The sequence below is a fragment of the Dasypus novemcinctus genome, chromosome 10 (assembly GCF_030445035.2).
Source record: "Dasypus novemcinctus isolate mDasNov1 chromosome 10, mDasNov1.1.hap2, whole genome shotgun sequence".
In the NCBI taxonomy this organism is placed as follows: Eukaryota; Metazoa; Chordata; class Mammalia; order Cingulata; family Dasypodidae; genus Dasypus; species Dasypus novemcinctus.
The window spans coordinates 69,994,959-70,022,251 of record NC_080682.1 but is presented as its reverse complement, the minus strand read 5'-3'; the positions used below and the strand labels follow the sequence as shown (position 1 = coordinate 70,022,251).

Here is a 27,293-nt window from a genome sequence, read left to right as displayed (position 1 = left end):
TGATATTGACAATCTGCAGATATTGTGGTCTCCACAGTAGTTGTTAGTGGAAAATACTTAAAATTATATTAGAAAAGACTTTCTTTCATCCCTAGCTGCCCATCTAAGCCAACTATTTACATGACCACAAGTTTATAATTTAGGCAGAATCAGACAAATCAATATCTACAGTCTACCATCAGTCTGGGTGTGGCCCCCCAAAATGAGCCTGACACATTTTTAGAATCATTTTTCTGGTGATTTCTGTGGCTTTTCTTAGGTACCCATTCATTGGATCCATGATTCCAGGTGCAATATGTCATCATGAAGCAGCACTCAACAGCTGCACATGAATCCTATTTCGTTAATACCTTTGTAGAATTTGTGGCTTTGGAGAGTTGATTTGCCTTTCTTTCATTCTCAGTCTCCTTACCCCTACTCATCTAAATCTATCTTTCTTTTATTTCCTGAATATAGAGATTTAAATATGTACTCTAATCTTTTCCTCTAGGTCTTTCCTCCCTAACTTGTGTCTTTGTTCTATTTGTGTTAGCCAGTATACTCACAGGACCTTGTCCAAAATGAGGGACAGTTATAAACTTCATGAGTCTGTTTCTCCTCACCCTTTCTTTATAAGAAAAATGAAAAGACATATCATAATCATGGGCATTCGATCACTAAATATCTGTGCATACTATTTCTTCTCTTATGATTACAATTTTTGTTTCAAAGCTTCAGGGATTTTGATAATTGGAATTAAAAGCCTGTATGCAGAAAGACATGGGCATTGATGGAAGAAGGATCTCATCAACATTAGGGATTACTATAAACTCAAACTTTGTAAATCATTTAATCCCCACTTACAGCAAAGCAAATGAAATCATGTGCTTTAGATAGCAAGGAAATACAGGTGAAATAGCAGTTACTTTTACGTGGAAAACTAATAATTTAAAACACATGATAAAGAAAAATAAATTATTAATGGTTTATTTTAAAATAAGTAATGAGATAGGAAGATTATATCTTTCCCTAAAAGAAAAGTATTGAACTTTATTAGCAGCTGACATTTTATTCTGTACTTCTGTTTTTAGAAACAGCTCCCAATGTAATCTGGTTTATGTGGAAGAATCAAACTGATTGTTTTAACTTTGTTTTCACTCTGAAAAAATTGCCAATAACAAATAGTTACTCTGAAACAATGCAGTGATTTTTTTTTTCACTTGAGAAATGGAAGTTTTAGATCTTTAAGAAATGAATAAATTGAGAACAAGTTGTTGAAACATTAATATAACTGAACATTAAGATCCAATCTTCAGTTTTCCCCCTAAGCATTGTTTTTTGCAATCTTGATTATAAAAAGCTAAACAAACAAACAAAAAACATACAAGGGCTCCCTGCTACTCCCTGTTTGACAGGCAGCTACATCTTTATGTGTAGTGCCAGTTGCAGTACTGAGACAGAATAATGAAGGCTGGAATAAATGGATTTGGTCATATTGGGCACCTCATCACCAGGGCTGCTATAAACTCCAGCAAAGTGCAAGTTATTGCCATCAATGACCCTTTCACTGACCTCAGCTACATGGTCTACATGTTCCAATATGATTCTATCCATGTCAAGTTCGAAAGCACTAACAAAGCTGAGAATGGGAAACTTCTCATCAATGGGAATCTCATCACTATGTCCCAGGAGCAAGATCCCATCAACACCAAATGAGGTGATCCTGGTGCTGAATATATTTTGGAGTACACTGGTGTCTTTGCCACCCTGGAGAAGTCTGTAGTGTGGTGTCAAGAAAGTCATCCTCTCTGCCCCTTCAATTGATGCCCCCTTGTTTGTGATAGGCAAGAACCATGAGAAGTATGACAACTCCCTGAAGATCTTTAGTAACACTTCCTGTACCACCAACTACCTGGTCCCTTGTGGCCAAAGTCATCATGACAATTTTGGCATTGTGGAAGGATTAATGACCACTGTCCAACATCACTGCCACCTAGAAAACTGTGGATAGGCCCCAGAAAAATGTGGCATGATGACTATGGAGCTGCCCAGAACATCGTCCCTTAAGCCACTGGCACTGCCAAGGTGGTGGGAAAGGTCACCCTGGGTCTGAGTGGGAAGTTCACTGGCAAGGACTTCTGCATCCACACCCCAAGTGTATCTATTGTAGATCTGATCTGCCTTCTGGAGAAAACAGCCAAATGCAATGACATCAAGAAGATGGTGAAGCAGGGCCCCCTAAAGAGCATGCCGGGTTACACCGAGACTTTCTCCTGTGACTTTAACAATGACACTCATTCTTCCACTTTTGATTCTGGGGCTGGCATTGCCCTCAATGTCCACTTCGTCAAGCTCTTTTCCTGATATGACAGTGAAAATGACTATAGCAACAGAGTAGTGGACCTTATGGTCTACATGCCTTCCAAGTTGCCAGCCTTACTCCTCCCACCCCTCCCTCCCTGCCTACCTTGAAAGTATTCTTGCAGCTATGGGACTGCAGATAAAAAAACTTAAACTATGGGGGGGTGAGGGGGAAACAACTTCAGACCCTAATTATTCTAAATATCAATCTAGTCCCCTATCTTATCCCCATTTTCTCTCTCCCTCACATCCTAGATACCAATGTAACTGAAAGGGTATTAAATTGGGCAGTTCTTTATCTGCCTTCTCCACTTTTCCAGGCTTTATAGGCTTTGGCAGCCTAATTACCACAAAACATTCCTAACTAAGTTTCTTTGATATATTCCAACAAGGTACAATAAGAAAACAATAAATACCAAAGTCAATCTCAAAAAAGCAGAAATAATGAACTAGAAATTTTTTAAAACGAGTTATAAACATTCAAATATGACTTCGTTGAAAAGACCAATAAGAAACATGGGCAATAGGTAGTCTAGTTAAAAAACAGATAGGAAACCACTAATTTACATTGCATTTTCCAAAGGATAGGAAATAGCTGAAGATTTTGAAGAAATTTTAAAAATAGCAATTACATAGTAATTTTTACAACTCCTTGCTAAAAAGTTTGCACATCTGAGTGAAATCTATAAATTTCTATGAAAATGGAAATCTACTCAACAACATTTAGAAAATTAAGTTAGACATGGAAGAAATTTAGAAATTCATCAACTGCTCCTGTTAAATTAGAATGATTAGTGAATTTACTAACCATCTTGATTTACTTGAACTTCCAATTTATCTAGGGAATTATAAAGAAGAAACAGAGGTTAAGTGAAGGAGACTAGCATACCAATAATCCTTTGTGTTGCTGATAGAAAAAAAAAAAAAACTCTTGGGAGGAAGAATGGTAATAAAAATTCAAGCTAACACCAGTAAAGTCTGCTGGTCTTCACCAAAGGATCATAATCTAACATCAGTATCCTTGTTGTTAACTAACAAACTGGGACATCCTGCTGAAATCCCATACCATCCACATCCTGTAATTCGCACAGCTCACTTACCTATAGTCCTCACCCCTCCCCATTTCCCTCCCCCCCCACACACACATTCCCTTTCTTTCAGGGAGCCGTATAAGCTGCTCCTTCAGCTTAACCTTTTGAGCAGAAACCTCTTTTGGTGCTACTCCTGCATTAATGCAACTTTAGCTCAATAAACTTGTTCTGCACCTCTTTTTATGTCTGTTTGTTTTATTTTCAACATGGCACTCCTCAAGATTTAACAAGTCAAATCTTTCAACCTTTAAGGAATAAATCATTTCTTTGTTACCTGTTTCATAGCATTAAGACAGAAATGCAGAAATACAGCACAAATAAAAATGCAGTTAATGATAGCATCTCTGACATTTGATCATTTCTCAACACTCAAATCTAATTCACCACAACTGTTGAACATTGTGTCTCTGAAATCTCTCTCAAATCCATCCACTTCTCTCCACATCCATTACCTTTATTCAAAGGAGGTTGATAGAGTTGTTTAATATGGATTATAGTCATTGTCTTCTTTGGCCTCCACCTACCTCTCTAGGTTCATCAGGCAATCAGCAGCAACACTGGCTCATCTTATGGTGTGCCACATGTGGACCCTGTAAAAAGAAACTACTTGGGCCAACTTAAAAGGGTCCTTTCCTAGAGATCTTGCTGGAGAATTGAGATGATTCAATGAGGGAGTCTGAAAACTAAAATATTGCTTAAAATGAGATTATTAAATACCTGAGGGTGATTGGAAAGTCTGTGAGGGTGATCTAAGAGATCATCAAATGACAGAAAATAATGTTCTGCATAACATGTAGAAAAGGCATTGATTTACTTTCAGCTTATCTGGTACCTAGTCTAGATCATTCAACAAAATAGCTTTACACACTCACACATGTATGTGTCTGAGTGACAGTGAGAGAGTGAATGAATAAAGAAAGAAAAAGATTTCTAAAAGAGTGTTAAAGAATTTGAATTTCAAAGGTTTTTATTTGGGGATCTATAATAGCCAATAATTTTTATTACATGTCACTTCTCTGGTTTTCTTCGTATCTTTCTCCCCTCATTTCTGTCTCTACTCTACCCTTTTCTGTTTTGTTGTTGTTGTTGTTGTTTTTATTACCAGTTGGCTCAACCTTGCAATTTATATTTCTTAGTTTCTCTTGCCAACTGGATTAAGATTCAACTAAATAGAGAACCCTTAGCAGGAGATTGGAGGATGGGCATAATGGAAAGACCATAACAGGATGGCATCCCTGTTAATGTTTGTGCCTCATCCATGGTTCCATCCTCCCAGAAAGCCCCTACATCACTGTTGTATATCACTGTGGCAGACCATCATGGCTGCAGCACCCACAGGGCAGCCTCACTTCCCAGACTCTGGCAACATCATCTTCTATTTTGCTCCTTCCACGCTAGTCAAGCTTCCTGCAATTGCCAGTCTGAGTTGCCTCTCACTTCCCTCTTTCATCTTTTCTGATATTTCTTCAGTCATTCCCTCTATTTATCTGGAGTAGATTCTACTTTTCCAACTTGTCCATTTGTTTAAGTGTTTCTACAATGAATATGCTTTATAACTAAAAATCAAACAAAGCAGTTTTGATTTAAAAACAATCTATAGAATACCAAGTATGAAAATCAATAAATATATAAACAGTAGGTAAAAAGATATGCGTTAGTCTTGTCCGTTATTTCAACATCCTGCAAAATTACAAGAATTCTTTGGTATATATTAATTTGCACGCAGAAAAAAAATGTATCGTAAAGAAAGCTTAGAAGTATATCTATTTACCTACATAAAATTTAATCATTAAAATAGAAACTGCAGAAACACACTCGTATTAAGAAAATGAATTCATATTTCCTTAATCCATAGTAATGTAATTCAAAGATCTTTGTATTCAATTCAATTCAATTCCATTCAAATCCATGTCTCTTCATTAACTACATTGTCTTTCTGAATTTAATCATGTTTTTAGCCCTAGTTTTCTCACCTATAAAACTGGCAGAAGAATATCAACCTTCTGTGGCTGTTATGAGGATGGATTGACATAAGATCATGAAACCACTCAACAGATTTGAAAGCAATAGAGAAGTATTAGTTAATAATATTCTTTTCTTTCATAGTCTGTATCATAATCCCTTGGATCTTCATCTAATCATGCTAAAAAGCCCAAATATTTAATCAGTCTCCTTAAGTGTCTTTACATATAGACTTTGATTCATTCCTCTGATCATTTTAGTTTTCTGGGTACCATTCCAATCTCAAATACATTTTTCTTATAGAATTGCAACAGTAGATTTGTAGACAGTTTTCAGGTGCAGAAAAACCATATCTTTATTGACATAGTTGGGCATGACCTCTCTTCATCCCTAATATATGCTTTAAAATTCACTGCATTTTGGAAGAGGGCTAAAAAAAAATGCTACTTAGGCCTCATTTGAAAATGCATTGGTAGGAAAGGAAGAAGCAAAAATACATGTAGATTTCAAAAACAAATGTATAAACATAAGAACATTAAAATAATTTAAGGATTCCTTCTTCATTTTATTTTGAATTCTAATTACTTCATTTCTATTCATCTGAAATTACATGATTTTTTATTATTAAAGAAATTTTAGATTACAGAAATGTTACATAGAACATATAGGGGATTCCCATATACCCTACTCTCTCCCCCTCCCACATTAGTGTGGTACATTTGTTATATTTGATGAACACATGTTGATGAATTGCTACTAACCATGGTCTATTTTTTACATTATGGTTTACACTTCACACTGCACAATTTTATAAGTTTTGACAAAATGTGTAATGGCTTGTATCCACCATTGCAATATCATGCATAACAATTCCAGTGTACCAAATATGCACCATATTATACATATTCTTCCCTCTTCCTCCCCTCGGAACCTCTGGTGACCACTGCAGTTTATCAATGTTACAAGTTCTTCCATTACTAGAATAATAATGTCTACTTTAGTTCATAGTTGCATTCCCCCCTTATATTTGTTCATTCCTCAGTCTTGAAGAGTTTGGGTTGGTGAGGCCTACACTACTTTTGCTTGAGAGGCGGTTTATATCCCATGGGGCAGATAGATGGAACAGTCTTGCTTGTAGTTTTAGATTCTCTCGGTTTTTTGGAATGGGTGTTGTCTATCCTTATCCAAAGGCAGCAGGACACTATAGCCTGTGTGATTGGAAATTCAAATGGAAGGGTAGTTACTATCTTGAAAATTATATATAATATATATAATCTAATATATATAGTAAACTGCATATTCCTAATTAGTATATCTGCCTTCCTGATAAAATTAATTGTTCCTGACTAATTCACATTCCCTGTGCCCTGGGAGGTATATTTGTATGGACTATGTTTGACATCCTTGCCTTCTGGATACTGATTGGATTTAACCAATGAGAAGCAGAAGCAGGAGATCCCAAGTGTGAGAAGAATTTGAAGTTGAAATATATATTCTACTGGTCACTTCATTGTAGTGTATTGTGTGTTCACTGCATTTCTCTTCCAAAGGTCACATTTCCTATCCTTCCTATCCACAGTTTCTCCTAATATGGCTCTCTTTTGGGGTGCTGGTAACAGGTTTGTTTGTTTTTTTTGTTTTGTTTTTTTTTACTCATTCTCCTTCATGTCTGAGAAGGAAGTTAATTACTTGCCACTGTCACTGTGTTAGTCACTCAAAAGAGGTGCTGATGTAAAGTACCTGAAAACTGTTGGCTTTTATAAAGGATACTTATTTGGGGTGGAAGTTTTCAGTTACAAGGCCCTAAAGAGTCCAACTCAAATTCCCTCCTCACCAAACTCAGTTGCCACATGTTGAAGCAAGATAGTGGGAAATGTCTGCAATGGTTCAGCCTTCCTTTTTCTTCTTAGGGATCCATGGTCTCAGCTTATTCTGATCTCAGCTGAAGACTGGCATAAGGCTCACCTCTTTCCCTGGGACTCATTCCTTTCTGGATTCAGCTTCTCTGTTCTCTTCATAAGGTCAGCTGTTAACTATCAGTCTCATCTCTCTTCCCAGAGACACAGGATGCTCTGTATATCTTCTCTCTTCTTGCATGTAGCAGTTTGATATAGTTATGAATTCCAAAATTAGATGTTGGATTATGTTTATAAACTGTTCTGTACCTGGACATGAATAAATTATGATTAGGGCTTTGATTGGGCTACATCAGTAGGGGGTTGAGTCTCCATCCCACACAGAAAAAAGACATGGCAAAGGACAGTGGAGGGTTTTTAATGCTGGAGTTTTGATGCTGGAGTTTGATGCTGAAGTCTTAAGCTGGAGTTCCAGGAAGTAAGCACACAAAGGAAAGAGAAGTAAGACCCAGGAAGAGAGGACCCCTGAGCCTGGAAAGAAGCAAGACCTGTAAAGAGAGGCCAGGAAGCCTGAACCCTGGCAGATGTTGGCAGCCATCTTGCTCCAACACATGGAAGTAGAATTTGGTGAAGGAAGTAACCAATGCTTTATGGCCTGGTATCTGTAAGCTCCTACTCCAAATAAATACCCTTTGTATAATCCAACAGGCTTCTCATATTTTGCATCAGCACTGCTTTGGCTGACTAATACAGAATTTGGTACCAGGAGTGAGGTAGTTCTTTGGCAATTACCAAAATGCTAGAAGAGTTTTATAAATGGGTAAGGGCTATTTTTCGGAGGAATTTTGAAATCCTTGATGGAAAAGGCATAGATCACTTTGCAAAGACAGTTGGTAGCAATATGGATGTTAAAGAGACTTTTTATGATGCCATAGAAGTAAATGATGAAACTATTATTGGAACTTGAGGAAAGATGATCTGTGTTTTATAAGTTGCAGAGAATTTAGCAAGATTAACTCATGGTGTTTTATGGAGGGCAGAATTTGAAAATGGTGAGCTGCAGCATTTAGCTGAAGAACTTTCCAAGGTAAACTCAAAGAATGTGGGTCAGATGGCCCAAGAAATTGGGGAGAGGATTGGGGATTGTAGACGAACATGGGAGATTGCCGGGTATGTGGTTGAAACGATAATGTTTAGAAAACTCTTTAGAAAATATGAATAGGAAGGGTTACTTGTTAAAGGTGCTTAATGGGGGGCTTCTGGCATAGGGGCAGGCTTCTAGGGACTGTGTGAGAGCTCATCTTGTCATAGTGTGTTATATCATTGAGTGGAGATCCATACAATGAATGGGAAGGTATATCCACATCCTGGGGGGGCCTGATGCTCTCAAACATAGGGAAGGTTGTCTCTTCAGAGAATTGGTGGCTCCCAATGGGGGAAGACAGTCTAGTGTGTCAAGCCCTCAGCATTGTTGCAAGTCTCTGTGAATCTGGTTCTTCAAGCAGTGAAGCTTGGTTGTCACAGTGTGCCCTAAGGGGAGGAGGAGAGAGGAATAGAATAGATAGAAGCAGGGGCAACTAGGGGGCAATGGAAGTCTTCCATGAAAATGTGCAAAGATGGGTGTAGGACATGTTAAATTTCACCAAAATTTATAAAAGTTTATAGTCTAAAGTGTAAACCATAATGAAAACCACAATGTAACCAAAAATTTAGAAAAGTATACAATCTAAAATATAAATGATAAATTAAATAAAAATGCAAACATGTTTTGTAGCTATGTTTCAATATCTATACATCAGTTGCAGCAAATATAACATGAACATGTAATAAGATCATTGCTGGGGAAGGGGGAAAGGGTTTGATGTTGGATATATGGGAGACCCCTATATTGTATATGTGACTTTACTGTGATCTAAAACTGGTTTGAAGACAAAATTAAAAATTAAAAGAATGTAGATACTGAGAAAGGAATGAAAGATATTTCCTTGCCACTGTACACAAAGGGCAACACCTATTGCAGTGATGAAATTCAAAATATCAAAAACAAACTTTTATATTTTTCTTTTTTTAATACACCAATTTATTTTTTACTTTAGTTTTTCTAAATTAGTATGTATTCTATTCTAATCTTTAAACCTATCATTACCATTTAATTTTCCTACTAATTGAATTTGGCAATTAATATTGAAGAAATTTTGGACCACAGAGGGGTTCAACTATAGCAGGGGAGGAACACTGGTGTGGGGTGTTATTGATGGGGGACACATGGTTGGGAAGGAGTCCTCCAGAGCATGTATATAAGCTATATAATAATATTCAGATATTTGTTGGGAATTTTCATAGTAGTTGGAGTTATAAACAAACTGAGCAAGTTCTTAGTTCCTAATACCCAGGGGAGCTCTGTCACATTCCCCATGGAAGAGCATCAATCTCCCAAGTAAAAGGGCAAAGACCAGTGAATAAGGATGGTCCAATGATGAGTCCTTGATACTGATGACTATGATTATGAGCTTGTGTGCCTGAAAGTTCACTGGACTTATCCAGGTCAGCTAACAGGAATGTAAAGATGGTCAACCACCACACCAGGGAACCGAGATTTTCTACAACTGCAAGCAGGAGAATTGCATCCATCAGCCATGTGGGATCTAAGCCCCCTCTAGATTTAAAGATTGTCTTATAACCATTTAGTTTTTTAAACAAACATGCCATAGGATATTGACAGTAAGGGAGAGGAATGAGCAAAATCATTTTTTTTAAGGGAAGTATAAAATGTAATAGAGAAGTGGTGAGGAGCCAAAGACAGCCTGGAAGAAACTGAATAAAATGGTATATAACTGGACTTTATAAGATTTTTAATGCTTAATATCTGCCAATATCCTTTCTTAATATGTTTTCTGTGTAATGTTATGATGTCACCCCTAGTCACATTTTAAAACAGTTTCTGTTTGTGATTCCACAGTGACAATAAACTGTCAGTATTATTCAATATTCCTAATTCTCCCTTGTAAATTAGCCCTGTGATGGGATCCTTGCAAATTGGATATAGAAAGAGTGTTGTAAGTTGCTTCCAATTTTGGTCCCTCAAACAACACACACAAACCTCTGGTGCTCTGTCCTTTGCTCCATGAAGCAACCTAGGAAACCACATCCTCCAGATAGTATTGCTACAAGTTTGAGGAGGGCCACCCAACCACATTGTCCCATGTCCGAGGTAAAAGAAGGCTTTACTGTATTCAACCGCTATTATCAGGATAAATTTGATGATAAAAATTAATAGTTAGAATAATAGTTCTAGACCTGGAGGGTTTAAGTAAATATCTAGTGAAGAAAAGCAATTGAAGAATAAGGATAACCCTAGACAAAGCAAGATGATCCAAAAATGAATTCACTCAGTAGAATCAGGAACCAGGTCTTAGAGATAAAAGGGAGAAAAAAAAAAAAAACACTTCAAACATCCCCAAAATAATTTAAACAGATTTTTTATAAATAATTTAAAGCTGATTTTTAAATGACAAGCAGGCAGGTTTTCAAGCCATTTTATTATCATTTTTAATTAAGGCAATTAATTTCCATGTGAGGTACAGTGTTGAACATTATTTATGAAATCTTCATAAGAATATACCAGAAAGATCCTAATACAATACAACTTTAATGACAAAGAAATTAAGCTTAAAGAGGTTAAGTAAATTATGCAAGAAAATATAGCTACTAAGTGATGAAGCAGGAATTTGAAGCCAAGTTTTCTTTCTCAGGAGCAGGGCCTCTTATCCACTAAACATACTGCTTCTCTAGGAGAGAGAAGTAGCCCTGGTAAGTTGAACCAGGGATTCTCTGAACTATTGTCAGATATGTTTTCCACTGACCCACTGGGTACTGATATAGAGCTCTGGTGAGTATTCCACCACATGCAATTAAGTTGTAATTCTGACAAAACAGCTATTTTAAATAATGTCTTAAAAGTTATCACTTGGGAGAGTTGAATTCAGTGCCCTTAATTTTGATAACTTTGCTGATTCCTTGACTTTTAACCATCTTTAAAAAGCTACTAAAATAATAAGTGTTTATTCCATCAAATGGTTCACGCCTGCTTAATTCCCTCCCAATGGTTTGCCTAATACCCTTAGGATAAGATCCAGAGAACTTCACCCACTGCTTACAGGGTTTAACATGGTCTGTTGCACCTGCTGCTCCATCTACCTGAACCCTCGATCTTACGGCTTTTCAAATGTTTGGCTTCACCTCATTACTTAGGTGTTAACTAAACCGTTACCTCAGAAAAACTTTAACTGGCTAACTAATATGAAGAGCCCATCTCCATAAAACATGACCCTGTTTTGTCTCCTTGACGGTGCTCCTGCTGCTGTGAACTGATCCAATTTATTTATTGGTTTACTAAATTATTGTTATATCTCCTTCTACTAGAATATGAATTTCCAAAAGAGCAGAGACTGTTGATGATGTAAGTCTGCTGCTGTGTTCTACTACATAGAACAGTGTCTGATACAAAGTAAGGACTCAGTAAATCTTTATTGAGTATATGAATGATATCTTATTTGATGCCTTTTAGAAAAGAAATTGAAAAGAAAGTTTGAAGAATGAGTGTAGTAATTAAGAGCTTGTGCTTGGGAGCCAGAATCGATGGGCATTGCAGCAGTTCGATATTGTTGATGAATTCAAAAAGAAATATTGGATTATGTGTGTAAACTGATATTTTCCTCTGGGCATATGAAATTATATTGAATTGATTACTTAACTACTTAATCAGGTAAACCTCTTGTGTCAATAGGACATTGAGTTCCCACCCTTTAGTGGGTGGGGACTAACAGATAAAAGGCATGGCAAAGGACAGAGTTAAGGGTTTTTGATGTTGGAGTTTGATGCTGAAACCTTAAGCTGAATCCCCAGGAAGTAAGCTCACAGAGGAAAAAGAAGGAAGCCCCAGGAAGAGAGGAACCCAGGAAGCCTGAACCCTCACAGACATTGGTAGTCATCTTGCTCCAACACATGAAAATAGACTTTGGTGTGGGAAGTAACTTATGCTTTATGGCCTAATATCTGTAAGCTCCTACACCAAATAAATATCTTTTATAAATCCAACCAATTTTTGATATTTTGTATCAGTACCCCTTTGGCTGACTAATACAGAATTTGATATTGAGGATGGGGAAGTTCTTTTGCAATTACCAAAATGCTGGAATAATTTTAAAAATAGGTAAGGGGTATTTTTTTGAAGGAAATAATTGTGAGATGAATGCTAAAGAGACTTTTATGATGTCTTAGAAGTTAACAATGAAAGTACTATTGGAAACTGGAAGAAAGGCGATCCATGTTTTAAAGTTGCAGAGAACTTAGCAAGATTAACTCCTGGTGTTTTATGGAAGGCAGAATTTGAAAATGGTGAGCCTGGGCATTTGGCTGAAGAAATTTCCAAAGTAAGCCTAGAGAATGTGACTTGGCTTCTGCTTGTAGCTTATAGCAAAATGCTAGAAGAGAGGCGTTGGACTTGGCCCAGTGGTTAGGGCATCTGTCTACCACATGGGAGGTCTGCGGTTCAAACCCCGGGCCTCCTGACCCATATGGAGCTGGCCCATGCACAGTGCTGATGCACACAAGGAGTGCCTGCCATGCAGGGGTGTCCCCTGCTTAGGTGACCCCCACGTGCAAGGAGTGCACCCTGTAAGGAGAGCCACCCAGTGCAAAAGAAAGTGCAGCCTGCCCAGGAATGGTGCCACATACAAGGAGAGCTGACACAACAGATGATGCAACAAAAAAGAAACACAGATTTCTGTGCCACTGACAACAACAGAAGTGGACAAAGACAATGCAGCAAATAGACACAGAGAACAGACAACTGGGGTGGAGGGAGGAAGGGGAGAGAAATAAATAAACAAATAAATAATATTTTTAAAAAATGCTAGAAAAGAGAGATAAGCTGAGGACTGAACTGTCGGTCACAAAGAAAACAGAAATTGATTCTGGAAATTCCAAGCCTCTGGAAATCAAGCTCCCAGATGAAAGTGCCCCATTTAAGGACTTAACTAAACTTGGAACTTGTAAATCAGGGTTGAAGATGCAATTATGTTGGAAAGTCTTGTAGAAAGTCTTACTGTCTGATGGTTTGGACCCCTGCTTCCTGCATGCTAAACCAACCAACTTTTTGAGAGAGTTTTATGAACAAAACCACTATCAACCTGGAATAAAAGGAACATGGGAAGGAGAGATTAAAGGGAAAATGACCTCAAGTGGAAAACCATGGAAACTGAGATCTGGAATTAGAACATCACCTTGGGCTAAGAGGGGAACCCTACCCATGTGTACAGAGAGGTTGAGTTTATCCCAGAAATTTAAGAGGGTGGATGTACCTGTCCAATGTTCTAGGAGAGTTTTGTTGCCCCAAGGTACAAAGAGGGTGGAGCACATCCCCCAAGGATTAGAGTGGTTAAGGTTAGCACCCCACAGGTCTGAGAGAGGTGGAATGTCCCCCCAAAGGTTAGGAAGGCCAGGTGATCAACTTGTTGCTCTGAGAGGTTTGAGCCTGTATGCCAAATATTAGGGGAATATTGTCTTCACATCACTGTACTAAGGGGGTTAAGACTCTAACTCAAAGATTGGGTAAGGTGTGACAATCTCCCCAACACTCTTGGAGGGAGAGGTCTGGAGCTTGGGCAACACCCAGATGCTTGATGACGGTGGAACCAAGAAAATGGCCATTGAGCAAGCCTGTGGAAAAGGTGGGTTCCCATAAGGCCCCAAGAAAAATAAACCATCATGGTATGAATGACTCTCAGACTGAAATTGAATGGAGGATGCCCTGCAGGTTTACTGAATTGTGGAGGACCATTGACTCATGTTTCCCTCCCAGTTTCTCCTTACTGCAATAAAAATATTTATCCTTTGTCTGTCCATTTGTATATTGGAAACGGATAAATTGTTTTGTAAGTTTCAGATGTCTATAGCAGGCAGGACTTTGCCCCAAACTGTATTCTTTAAATTGATTGTGATATGATTTAGTACTTGTATTGTTACTGATTTAAGGTTTTTTGAATATTTTAATGTCTTTTTGGGATTCAGAGGGTTGAGTGTAGCAGTTTGATATTATTGATGAATTCCAAAAAGAAATATTGGATTATGTTTGTAAACTGATCTTTTCCTCTGGACAGAAGAGATAATATTGGATTGATTACTTGATTACTTCATCTAGTAAACCTCTTGTGTCAGTAGGGTGTTGCGTCCCCGCTCTTTGGTGGGTGGGGACTTGCAGATAAAAGGCATGGCAAAGGACAGAGTTAAGGGTTTTTGATGTTGGAGTTTTGATGTTGGAGTTTGATGCTGAAGCCTTAAGCTGGATCCCCAGGAAGTAAGCTCACAGAGGAAAGAGAAGCAAGCCCCAGGAAGGGAGGAACCCAGGAAGCCTGAACCCTTGTAGACATCAGCAGCCATCTTGCTCCAACATGTGAAAATCTACTTTGTGAGGGAAATAACTTATGCTTTATGGCCTGATATCTGTAAGCTCCTACCTCAAATAAAATCCTTTATAAAACCAACCAACTTCTGGTATTTTGCATCAGCATCACTTGGGTTGACTAATACAGACATGAAACCTGATTCTGCCATTAACTATCTGTGTGACTTTGCACAAATTTCTCAAACTTTCTGTTCCTTTGTTTCCTCATTTGTGTAATGTATATCATGGTACCACTTTCTTCAGAGGGTTGGTTAATTATATTTGTAAAGTTTAGAATACTGCCTAACACAGAGAGAATAATATGTATGTGTTATATAATAAGTTGTAGATGATTTAAAATACATTTCAAAAGCTTAGGTTTCTTTCTTTGTTTTCAGTTGTTTCAGATCACTGACTTATCCTTCAATCAAAAAGAAGTATAGAATTCTGTTAAACCATTTAGTAAATCCCTTTTTTAAAAAAATGCCTAGGTTTGTTGAAATGTGCCCATCTACCTTTATAGAGTCAGTTCTGGAAAGTGCATACATGTATGGAGTTGGAATAGGCAGCAGTAATAACTCCTGTCATCATTTCAGTAAAGGAATAGACTCTCAGTTATTCATATTAATACATTTCACTATCATCATTTATTAGAGAATTGGCATCCAAAGCTAATTTTGTTTGGATAGAGTTTTTTTTTAAAGCTGAGAGTAGGCTTCTTTTCAAAATTTTATTGTACATTTTCATTCTCTGAAAGATCTTTCAAATTCTTTGTGCATGACACTTTGCTAAAGCATTTTGCACTGGAGGGATTAAGTTTGGCAGAACCACAATCATGGCTGTCTAAAAATTTTGCTATTACATCTGAAGACCATGGAAATATATGTTCAAAACCAGTTCAAACATTTGACAAGATTTGGACATCTCCGATTGAGCCCAAAGTAAATTCTTCACAATTCTCTCTTAGTTATGTTGCTTCTATTGAGTTTTAAAAAGTGAGCCCAGAGCTAGCTCTGAGCAAAAAATGTCAAATTGAAATCCTCAGTCTGTCACACAAAGCCCTCCACATTTTGTCCTTTCCCTACTTTTCCATTCTTTTTTTTTTATTATATATATATTTTTAATGATATTCAGATTACATAAGTATTACACAAAAAATATAGAGGATTCCCACATGCTCTGCTCCCTATACCTTTCACATTTTCCCACATTAACAACATCCTTCATTAGCGTGGTATATTCGTGACAACTGATGATCATTTTGGAGTGTTGCCACTGAATGTGGATTACGGTTTACATTGTAGTTTACACTCTGCCCCACACAATTTTATAGGTTATGATGAAATGTGTAATAGCCTGTATCTGTCATTGTAATGTCATTCAGGACAATTCCCAAATCCCAAAAATGTCCCCACATTTCACCTGTTTTTCCCTTTCCCTTCCCCCTGCCTCCACATCAATAATATAATTTCTTCCATTACTAGAATTACAATAAGTCTATAGTAGAATAACAGTAAGTCTACATTAGTCCATAGTTCATTCCCCAATCCTGAGGATTCTGGGATGGTGGTGCCCACTCCACCTCTAAATGAGAGAGGGCTTTGATCCCATGGGGCAGATGGATGGGACTGTCTTGCTTACAGTTGTAGACTCTCTGGGTTCCTTCGGATGGTCATTGCCCATACTTTTCCATTCTTATTTTGAATACATTCTCCTTTATACCTGTTTTTTCAGTATTGTTGACTTAAAAGCAATTCTCCAAGACCTCATTTCCCTTTCTTTCCCCTGACCTTTGCTCAAGCTCTAACTACACTATCATCTTGCCCCTGTATAAGCCTAATAAAACGTGGATTTTACAGATACTACTCAAATTTCTGTCTAAAATACTAGTGTTCATGCTATTTAGACTTCCTTATTCCTTTATTCTTCTATTCTTTCCTCTTACAAATTCACTTTTCACATTCTATTATTGTAAACATAATTTTAAAGACAGTCTTCTGATGAAGATAGAAAAAAATAAAATATAGAGTAGTGTTTACGGGAGGAAGTCATGGAAAATGCTTACCAACAATCAACAATGCTTTCTGTCCCTGTATGTACATGGTGGTCCACCAGTAAAGAAGTGGAATCTGGTCTGGCCATGGGTGGAATTATTATGCTGGAGCTTGTGTGTCCTGGCCTGAATAGAATAGCAACTTCCACTTCCTTCCTCTTAAAGTTAGCCATCATGTAAGAAACTAAACTAGTAAGATCCTCATGCTATGAAAAAGCCTAGTCAATCAATTAGAGAGAACACCTAGATAATTACAGACAGTGAAGCTCTTAGAACTTCCAGACCCACACAGCCAACAGCTAACTGCAGGTCAGTGAATGACTCTAGCCATGACATGTGGAGCCAAAGAACCTCTTGGCAAAGCCCAGTCAACACACAGAACCTTGAAAAATATCAAATTGTTGTTATTTTAAGCCTCATCGTTTTAGGGTGGTTTGTTATTGAGCACTAGATAAATGAAACAGTGTTTTTATATGTTTATTACATGACTTAGAAAAAAATTCAAGCACTGAGATTAGAGCAGCAAGTAAACAATTTAAGGATTCCTCCATATAAACTTTGACAATAAAATCTGTAAACACTATTGTTGTGTAATATGACTTTCATTAATTTATATAACCACTGTGCCTCAGTTGCAACACCATTGTGATGGAAATAATAGCTTGCCTACCTCATAGATCTGTCACAAGAGGTAAATAAGCTAATGGTAATGAAGTTCTTAGTGCAGTGCCTGGATGTAGTGATATTAATTATTATTCTTATACCCAAGGGATAAGCTATACCAAAGGGTACCTGAGAAGAACAAAGTTTCTAGAAAATCATTATCCTATGTGAGCCTTATGGTTAAATATTTCTTTTATATCTAAGTGCTGGAAAATACCTTTGTTTTTTTAGAAAAACATGTATTGTTTTCTCCCAAATTTATTACTTTGCTTTGCCATTAGGAAATTTCATAATCAAATTTAGATTTATCTATAGCAAAATTGTAGAATCTTAAGGTCTGCTTATCTTTGTTCCATTCTTCCACCTATCTTTGTTCCACATATTATTTTTTATTTCGTAAGTCCTATTGTTTCAATTCTTATCTCTAATTTAGAGATTTTGTTTTATACATTTACTATGAATTAATTTACTTACAAAATGTAATTGAACATTACTTATGCTATGTGTTCCACTAAGAGCTAAGAATTTGATAGTGATGTAAGAAATAATGCTTAAAATCAGAAAAAAAATCAAGATTCATGCATTCATGGAAATTACGGTCTTGTCAGGAAGAGTGGCATGATTAATCACACAAATTAATGTAAAATATAACAAGAAGCGCAAAAGACACATGAAGTTTGCTCTTGGAAATCTAGAGAAGTCAAAAAAAGGATTTTTATGTAAGAAGACAGAGAAATAAATTCTTACGTAACTCTGAAGACAAATAAATATGTACATTTGTATATATGAGTATGTGTGTATTTGTTTTTTTGTGTGTATAGTTGCATGTATGTATAAGTGTGTATAGTGTCTGTGCATTTGTTTATACTTTTGTATATATGAATGCATGTATGTGAAGCATTCCAGGGTTTAAAAATAGCTTGTGCTAAGCTCCTGTAATGAAAGGGAAAGGGTATTTTTTAAAAAACTTCAAGAAGGACTGTGGCTGGAATTCAGAGAATGGAAGTGTATGGAGATAGAGGTAGATATAAGCCAGAAAATAAGATCTTAATAATTTTAAGATTTTTCTGTGTAGGGTTAAATATGCACACATAATCAGATTCAGGTTTTAAAAAATAACTCTGTTGGAAAAATAACTGGAAATAAAATATTGTCCAGCAGTGGAAGAACTGAATAAATTATGGTATATCCAAACCATGTGATATTATTCACCTTTTGAAAATAAAGGATTAAATATAAACAGATTGATTTTTAGGAATATTTAAAAGTTTCGAAAGCAAAATGCAGAAAAGCATTTAATTATCACATTTTTGTAAAACAATGACAGAACCTAGGTATGTATGCAAATGTATATAGACTTAATCTGGGGTAGTTGCATCCATGATATTGGTCTGGTGATGAGATAAGAGGAAAAGGAGGAGATAAGAAAATAACAGCACAAAGAAAAAATATATATCATATTTATGCGTGTATACAAATTACACATATTTTCATTGTATACAGATCTTGAGATTTATTCAGAGGAAGAGTATATTCAGGTTAGAGTATTTAAGTTACTAGGCTATTCAATGGTCCAGGTGAGAAATGATAAGTGCTTGGATTAGAGTTAGGACAAATTGGAGGGAGGTCTAGGAATTAAATCCAGTAAGACTTTGTGATGATTAGATATGGGAGGTTCCAAAAGTTACTCCTAATTTTCTGATTTGTGTAGTGACATTCAGTGCAAAAAGGACTATGAAAGAGTGAAGGTTTTGATGGTTGGGATTTTATTTAATACATATTTAATTTGTGGTTCTTTTGAGGTACCTGTGTGGAAATCTCAAGTAGAAAGTTAGGTAGTTGTGCCTAGAACTCAAAGTAGAGGTATGGGAATATTAACTTATGGCAATTAAAGCCATGGATGAGGATAGGGTGGACAAGGAAGAGATACTATTAAAAGGAAGGAAGAAATTCTATGTCTGAACGTTGAATAACATTTCACCACAGCATAGAGAAGATGGAGATGAAAAGGAGATAATGTGAGGGCATTTAGAGTTGTCAGAGAAAATATAAGACAATATTGGATTCAGGGGGTCCAAGATTAGTGATTATTTCAAAAAGAAGAATTATTTCAAATATAAATACTACTGACTGGTAATAAAAGTTGATTGGAAATATGTTTTGGATTTATTTACATGGAGCAGAATGATACTGGTTGTATCAATAAGGGGTTGGGGGTGGAATGAACAGCTGTAGACAATTTTTCCGTCTTTAAAATGGAAATGAGAGATGAAGTAGGAGTCAGTGAACAAGAGGTCAAGAGAAAGTTTCTGTAGATGTATGCACATTTGTATTTAATAAATTGGTGATAAGTATTTGTAAATATTGATGTAAAAGTTCAGATGAAAGAGAAGGAAAAGTAATATTCCAGAAAAACATCAATTGAATTTTAAACTCTCTTAAATAAATTTATTTAATGCTTTAGGATGTAAATTAATCAATTAATTAATTAACATTGATCTTCACTGTGCCCATACACCAAAAATTCTTCCATTTTTGTTTAACTTGAGTGTTGCTTATTTAATCTCATTCACTGAATGGGGTATTCCAAAACTAGTGATATTACTTGCAATGTTAATCATCTGGGCAAGCACAAAGTACTTATTTGGAGAGGGGTTTGTATCTTATAAAGAACAGGAAATATGAATGAATAGATTTTAAATTGATTTTGTTTTTGAATATATCCAAATTATTTCTTTGTAAACAGTATGCAAATATGAGGTAAGACTTAAAGTGTGTTTACCTATCATATGCAAATTAAGATATTCAGTTTACTTAGTAATGTAAATTTGTAAGATGTTCTACACAGTTTTCTCATTAAAAAAGTATTGCTAATTATGCCCCTAAAGATTTCTTTCTAATATAATTAGATAAAATATATTTCTTTAGATACATATGATGTGCATTTAATCAAGTAGCAAATGAAGGCTGTGATGTTTGTCTTGAAAAGATATTCGTTTATTTAATTTCTAAAAGAACATACATTCAACTTCATGAAATTTGACATTTCATTATATATTACCTTCCATGGTGCTCAAAATTTTTTTATGGATGTGAGCTGGAAGTTCCAAAGTGATAACTGGTGCCCAATACATCATCACTGTTTCATTATCTCTTTATACTCTCCTGGTGAGTACTTATAAAGAACCCACTCTGTCCAAAGGAATCCAACAGCTGAAAAAAAGTAACAAATCTCTAAAGGAGGCCTCAATTCCTAAGCTTGAAAAAGAGAAATATAATAGTAAGAATTTTGCATGTGCAGGAAGAGTAAGATAATTTTATTTGCATAAAATAGTTAACACTAATTCCATTGTTTAAGGGATTATCTATTATATATTTTATAGATTAGTAAATTAATCCTCAAAATCAAGCAACTTGTCCAAGAAAACATAGTCAAGGAGAGGCAGGGCTGAGAAACCCACTCAGTTTGCCTTCCTCCAAATCCTGTGTTCTTTCAACAATAACATACTACTTGAGTGCAAGCATTCATCTCGAATGAAGGATTTTAGTTTTGACCATGCCCCTAACTCTCTGTTGGACTTTGGTGGAGCCACATACTGTCTCTGAACTTCAATTTCTCTATATATATTATAAAAAGGGAGTGAAGTATATCAGACAATTTTTTAGTTTCCTTTACTTCTTGTAAGTCAACACGTAGTTTCTCCTGTTTTAGCAGTTCTCATTGTTAATGGTTGGCAAGGGACTGGCTGTGACCTACAGAACAGGATCTGCAAAAGTTCGATGGGCACTTAAGACTGAAAAAGAAAGCAGGCCACTTCATATAGCAAAATAGTAACGTTTATTAGGGAACTTACAGACCAAGAAGTTGGTCTTGGGTGACTGCGGGTGGTTCAGAGTAGTACTCCACCCAGTGGATTACAGAGAGTTATATAGAGCACGAACAAAGAAGACACAAAGCCAAATTGGATTTGCATTATCCTACACCTGTCTCTCTGAAGTTACTGATACATAGCAGGAGAAGTTTAATAGAGATAGCTATCTTACTTTGGAATGTGCATATGCGTTTTATTATGGACTTACAGAGGTTTTTTTTGTTGTTGTTGTTTTCTTTTCTAGGAATTTATGGCTTCTCTGGTTTATGGCCTCACAACAAGGATTTAGAAAGTGATTGGATAACTTCCAGAGTTAATGCTGATCTTTTGTAGACATATATTAAATATTTTGCCTTCCTTAAAAGGCTGTATATGCTCTTTTGATTGACTTTTTTCTGGAATTTTTTGAAAGTTTCTATTCTGCCAATTTTATTTTATGCATGACCAACTCTTCTGCATTTAGTTCAAACTTTTATTTAACACACTTTATGAGCCAAACACTTTTTGAGACTAGGGTAAAATAAAATAACAACTCTATCTCTGCATATGAGTATCTACTTTAATAGTTAAGAGAGCGTTGTGTGAGAGAAAAGTAAAGAAGGTATTATTACAAAATTACCTTGTGTGTCCTACTTTCTGTCTCTTGTTATTTTGGTGAAGTCAAGCAATGATGAATTTGAAATTAAATAGCAAAACCCAAGTGGCAGCCCAAGAGGTCAATGACAGTATCCATGGCTCCCCTTTTGGGAAAGAATTTGGTTCTAGCTCCTTTCCAATCTGGAAGTCACTCTTGGTGCCAAAATGAGCCATGTATAAACTATAGCCCCTTCTTCATGCCCAGCATCTTTATGTTCTGCTATGAGAGGCATCTGGATAGAATGAGAACACATACCAATAGATGCCATTTGCAAATAATCATCCTCTGGATTCTTTCTAAATGTGTTAGAGGAAAGTAAATCTCTGTAGATATTGGATTTGTGGCACTTAAAGATAAAACACTGAGAAAATGCTGCAATTGGTAATAAGAAACTGATATAAATGATTATCATTTCATTATCAGGTCTGGGGCAAGAACCATATTGAACCAAAAGAAGAGGATCATCAGGAGGCCATGACAGACTGGCTTAGGACCTAAGTCTTACTTTTTACCATTTCCTACAGAAAAGGAACTAAAGGCTCAAGTCTTTCCATTCTTCCATAAAGCATGGAATGTCCCTCAGATGTTCAGAATAATCTGCCAGGCTGTTGTCCAGGCCTGTCCCCCATCCCCATTTACTTCTCATCCTTGTCCCAGGTGCTAGATCTCATTCTTTCTGTTCCCCAAAGTTACCAAAGAGACTCATCCTGCCTAATTTCCTAAGACTTAGGTGTTACCTTTATAATGTAATTTCTGATCATGCATATTTCTCCCTATAATTATTGTTCTAACTTAAGTTGTGTGTAAGAAATACTCAAATGGAATTTCAGTGTTCCTAACAGAATCTTCAAGTCAAATGGTTTCACCTTCTATGTAGACAATGCATTGGGATTTACGATCTACAACATTAGTAGATTTTGTGAACTAAATAAATCCTCTTCCCCAACCATACTCCCACTCCCATAATCTCGGTCCTTAGTATTTTATGAATGTTTAATGTATTTTTTTAATATATAGGCTGTTAACTATTAGATTATAATAAGGCAATAAGACACAGCAATAAAGGAAATCAAGGAACTGCCTTTGTGGCAAGAAAGTGCTGTTAGGGTATTTTTCTTTATTAGCAATTATGATTGTCTACAGCAAAAGTTCTCAAAATGTTGATCTCATGAACATTTATACTTTTAAAATTATTGAGACATATTTATTATACATGTTATTAAATATCGATATGAACCATATGAGGATTAAAACAGAAAAATTTTAATTTTATAAGATTTATTTAATTCATGTATTCCCCCCCTTGTTGTTTGCACTTGCTGTCTATTCTCTGTCGGCTTGTTTTTAATTCAATTTAAAAAAAAACTAATAACTGCACTACATGTTAACATAAATAATATTTTTAACGTAAAATACACATTTTCAAGGCAAAATTGTTTTAAATCTCTACTGTCTGGCTAAATAAAAGACAGATTCTCATTTTTGCCTCTGCATTCACTCTATTACACTATCATACATCATGCAGTTATTGGAAAACTCCACTCTACACTCATGAGAGAATGAGAGTGAAAAAAGCATATAATGTTTTATTATTATTATTAAAATAGCTTTGATAGAGTAAACTTTCAGATTAGGTGTCAGGCAATCTCATAGGTCTATGAATCACAATTTGAGAACCATGATTCTAAAATTACATTCACTGAACCTTCTAAGATCTTAACAAGATTAACAAGGTTAAGATCTCCAGCAAATTTTTGTGTCAAAAGAGTTTTTCTAGAACATATATTACCTCCATACTAATGCATCAATTTAGAAGGAAGATGATGAACAACTCCCATTATTAATAAAAATCGCAATGTTTCATTGTAATAATTTTAAGTGGATAGAAGCTCACTATTGAAGAATTAGTAGGAGTTCTGAACTTGAGGCGATAGGTCTTTAGAGACTGACTGAATTCAAGAGGAAAATTGACAAAATAAAGATTTAACTAAATCTGTGAAATTGTGAGTCAAATAATGGATCAGAGAGAACTAAAATAATGAAATATCACCAAGTACATGTTTATAAAAATAGACTTAAAAGAGGAAACAAAAGGCTGATATGTAAAAGAAATCCTGAAGAATAAATATGTTCTATTGAAAGCAAAGGCAAGAAAAAATGTAATAATGTTTTAACCTTTTATTCAGACCATATTAAACTATCATGGTTTATGATCCTCTGCAAGCACATTTTCCTAAGTCCCTTTATAGCATAGCATTCAAGTTATTGCATTTGAACTAAATAAAATTGGAAAAAATCCTTTGAATAACCCTTGAGTGTTCAATGGCATCGTGAAGAAGGATTGTTATCATTTTCACCTCATCAATATTGCAAAAAATGATAGAACATCCTAGAGATCTTGTAAAATTCATCCACAGGAGAAAATCAACCTGATTTTTCAAATAAGTATGCAACGAGAGGGTGAAGAAAGACACGATATTTTCTCAGTTTCAGTAATTTTTTCTTTTTTGGAGAGAAAACTGACTACTTTTTCTTTCTTTTTAATGTTTTCTTTTTTACTAAAAACTTTACTGAAGTTATTGACATAAAATAAAATGCACATATTAACATATCAAAAGTGTACAATTTGATAAGTTTTGACAAACATACCTCTTATAACACCATCACCACAAGTAAGATCACCTCCAATGATGCATAGAACTCTTTCAGCATGGTAACTAACACACAATTTTTATTAAAAACAAAAAAAACCTTTTAATACTGTTGACTCTGCTTCTTCCTTACATTTTATTCCTTGTTCCAATTATACACTGTCAACAGGAGTAATCATACCTTTTTGGTTTATAGTCATTCTATTACACACAAGTTCAAAACCAAACTTATTATTCTGAGACCAAAAGTACTTAAAATTAAAAATCAATCTACTCCATTATTCTCATTCCCAATCATTTGCTTTCTTATTCTCCCACAAAACACTGAGCTAGTCCTTATCAGTTCTCCCTCTCACATCTCTCTTCCCTTGCTTTTATTATGTATGTGCTTAGAAGCTTGTCCCACTTTTATACACCAATGCCTAACCTGAAAACATTTACTGTGTGAAATGTTCTCTGGTTCTCCAAAGTAATTAGCTCTAATCTCCTTCATGGCTTGGTTGTGATTTACATATTATTTCAGCAGCTATCATACTGTATTTAATTAAATATGTAGCAAAACATTTCTCACTCACCATCCCCTCTTGAATGCTGGTTGTTCAACCTTGGGCAAATATTTAAATTCTCTGTATTTAGTTTACTCATATGTGCAAAGGGAGATGATAATAGTTCCTCCTCCATAGGTAATATTAAGGATTATATGAGTTATAATTATGTAACAAGTAAAAAGCAAGGCACATAATAATAAGTGTCAATTTATGTTAACAATTATTACTGTGCAGATTCCATTTTTGCACTTGTCAAATTGAAATAGTCTATTAATTACTAGTGGTTGTTAAATATAATCAATATTGTTTTCTTTAAAACAATATCAAAATTTAAATTATACTAGGCTTTTATGTTGGATTTTACTGTAGATTGATAAGTAAAATAGACCAATGTTTCATTTTTTAACAAGGTCTACAGATACAGTTTTTGTATATTTTGGTTAACTATAAAATATATAAAGTCTGTAAATTTATTTTCATTTAATATATGAAATAATAAAATCAAAATCTATAGTTTTTTTATTAGTGCCTGGTAATAGGATATGTGGGCATTTTGTTTGCATTTATGATTCCATTCATGCAAAGCTCTATCACAATTATTAATGATTTTTCAGGAGTTGGAATGGATAGCACAATGATATATTCTGCCAAATTAAAACATATGCTATCCTTTATTGAGCAAATAAACTGTGACATAACAAATATGCTATTTAATTGTTCTGTGTCTTAGTTTTCTCTTCTCTTGAAGATAGCAATATTACCTATTACATAGAAATTTAATGAGAATGAAATGAATCAATACCAGTAAAATGCTTAAAAGGGATCTTAAATATAGAAAGTGCTCAATACATATTTTCTTTCATTAGTATGTGGATTTCACCACTGTATTTATTGTGTTACATTAGTCTACTTTTAGTAGTAGTAATAGAAAAAATCTGTTCCTGATTCCCAATAGCTCAATAATGTCTGTATGCTAATCTTGAGTTCAAGGGAAGCAAGAACTTTAAGACTATTACCAAGTGTCATCTCATACAAACAAGCATCAGAAATACTACCTGAAAAAAGTTCAGCTATGAGATTTTACCTTTTACAGCATATTTATTACAAACAAGAGGTCTCTATTTTCTTATCATCAACGTCAAAATAGAAAAATACATAAATTCTAGAACAAGACTAGAGAATGCAATTTTCAACTATGAAATAAAAGCAATATCTTTTATTGCATTGAAATTATGTCTACATGAAATCTATTATTTTATAGTTTCGATTGTTTGTCTTTTAAATTTTATTTAATTTATATCAGTTTATAAGAACTAAAAGCTTAAGGAATTTGTACCTAGTTAGATTTTTACATCTTTTTTAGTGTGCAATTTAAATCAACATTAAATGGTTTGTGAATTGTGTGTGTTTGTTTTTGTTTTTTTGGTGGGTTTTCTTTAGATCGTGAAATACTGTAATGGACTGAAAGTACTATTAGAGAAATTGAAATGAGACAAATAGAAGATCCTTGGAGAGAACTAAACTTCTCATTTTATAGGTGTCTGATTCTTCTGGTTGATTTTCACTTCACTTACTTTCTGTAATCTGCCTATGTCTCTTGACCAAAGATTCAGATGAGAAGTTAAAAGCTCAAGAAACAGGGAGGGAAGTGGACTTGGTCCAATAGATAGGACGTCCGTCTACCACATGACTGAATGATCCTTCAAACAATTAGTCCTCAAATAATTTCTTCTGGAGACAACCTATCACTTAAAACCACACATATTAAAGAATCAAACCTATCAGATAAATCTTTTTCTCTATAAAATAATGATAAAAATAAAGAGAGCACATTTGAAGAGAAACGAACAGAAACAGACAATAAATTTCTTTTTCATTCCAGAGATGATCCAGGTTCAGGATAAAAAGATGAAAGATTCTTGCTTTTAGCTCAAACATACTTGTGAAGTTTGTAATGATTACATTTCCTCCTTTGAGATACTTCTACACATGTGTTTCAGCAAAGAAAAGAACTAAGGAAATGCTTTTGCAGTAGTTTTGCCATTTAATATCCAGATACTATTTTACCCCATTGGAAACTCCCCTAATACTGTCTCTTTTTATCTTCATTTTCTGCCTTAATATTTGATTTTTGAGTTTGGTTGCTATAAACTGATGCACACAGGCAGTTCCACTG

General features: G+C 35.2%; 1 pseudogene; it reads left to right on the top strand.

The window, feature by feature from the left end:
* Positions 1–1,443: 1,443 nt before the first annotated feature.
* Positions 1,444–2,451, top strand: LOC101437348 (glyceraldehyde-3-phosphate dehydrogenase-like; annotated as a pseudogene).
* Positions 2,452–27,293: the final 24,842 nt, after the last annotated feature.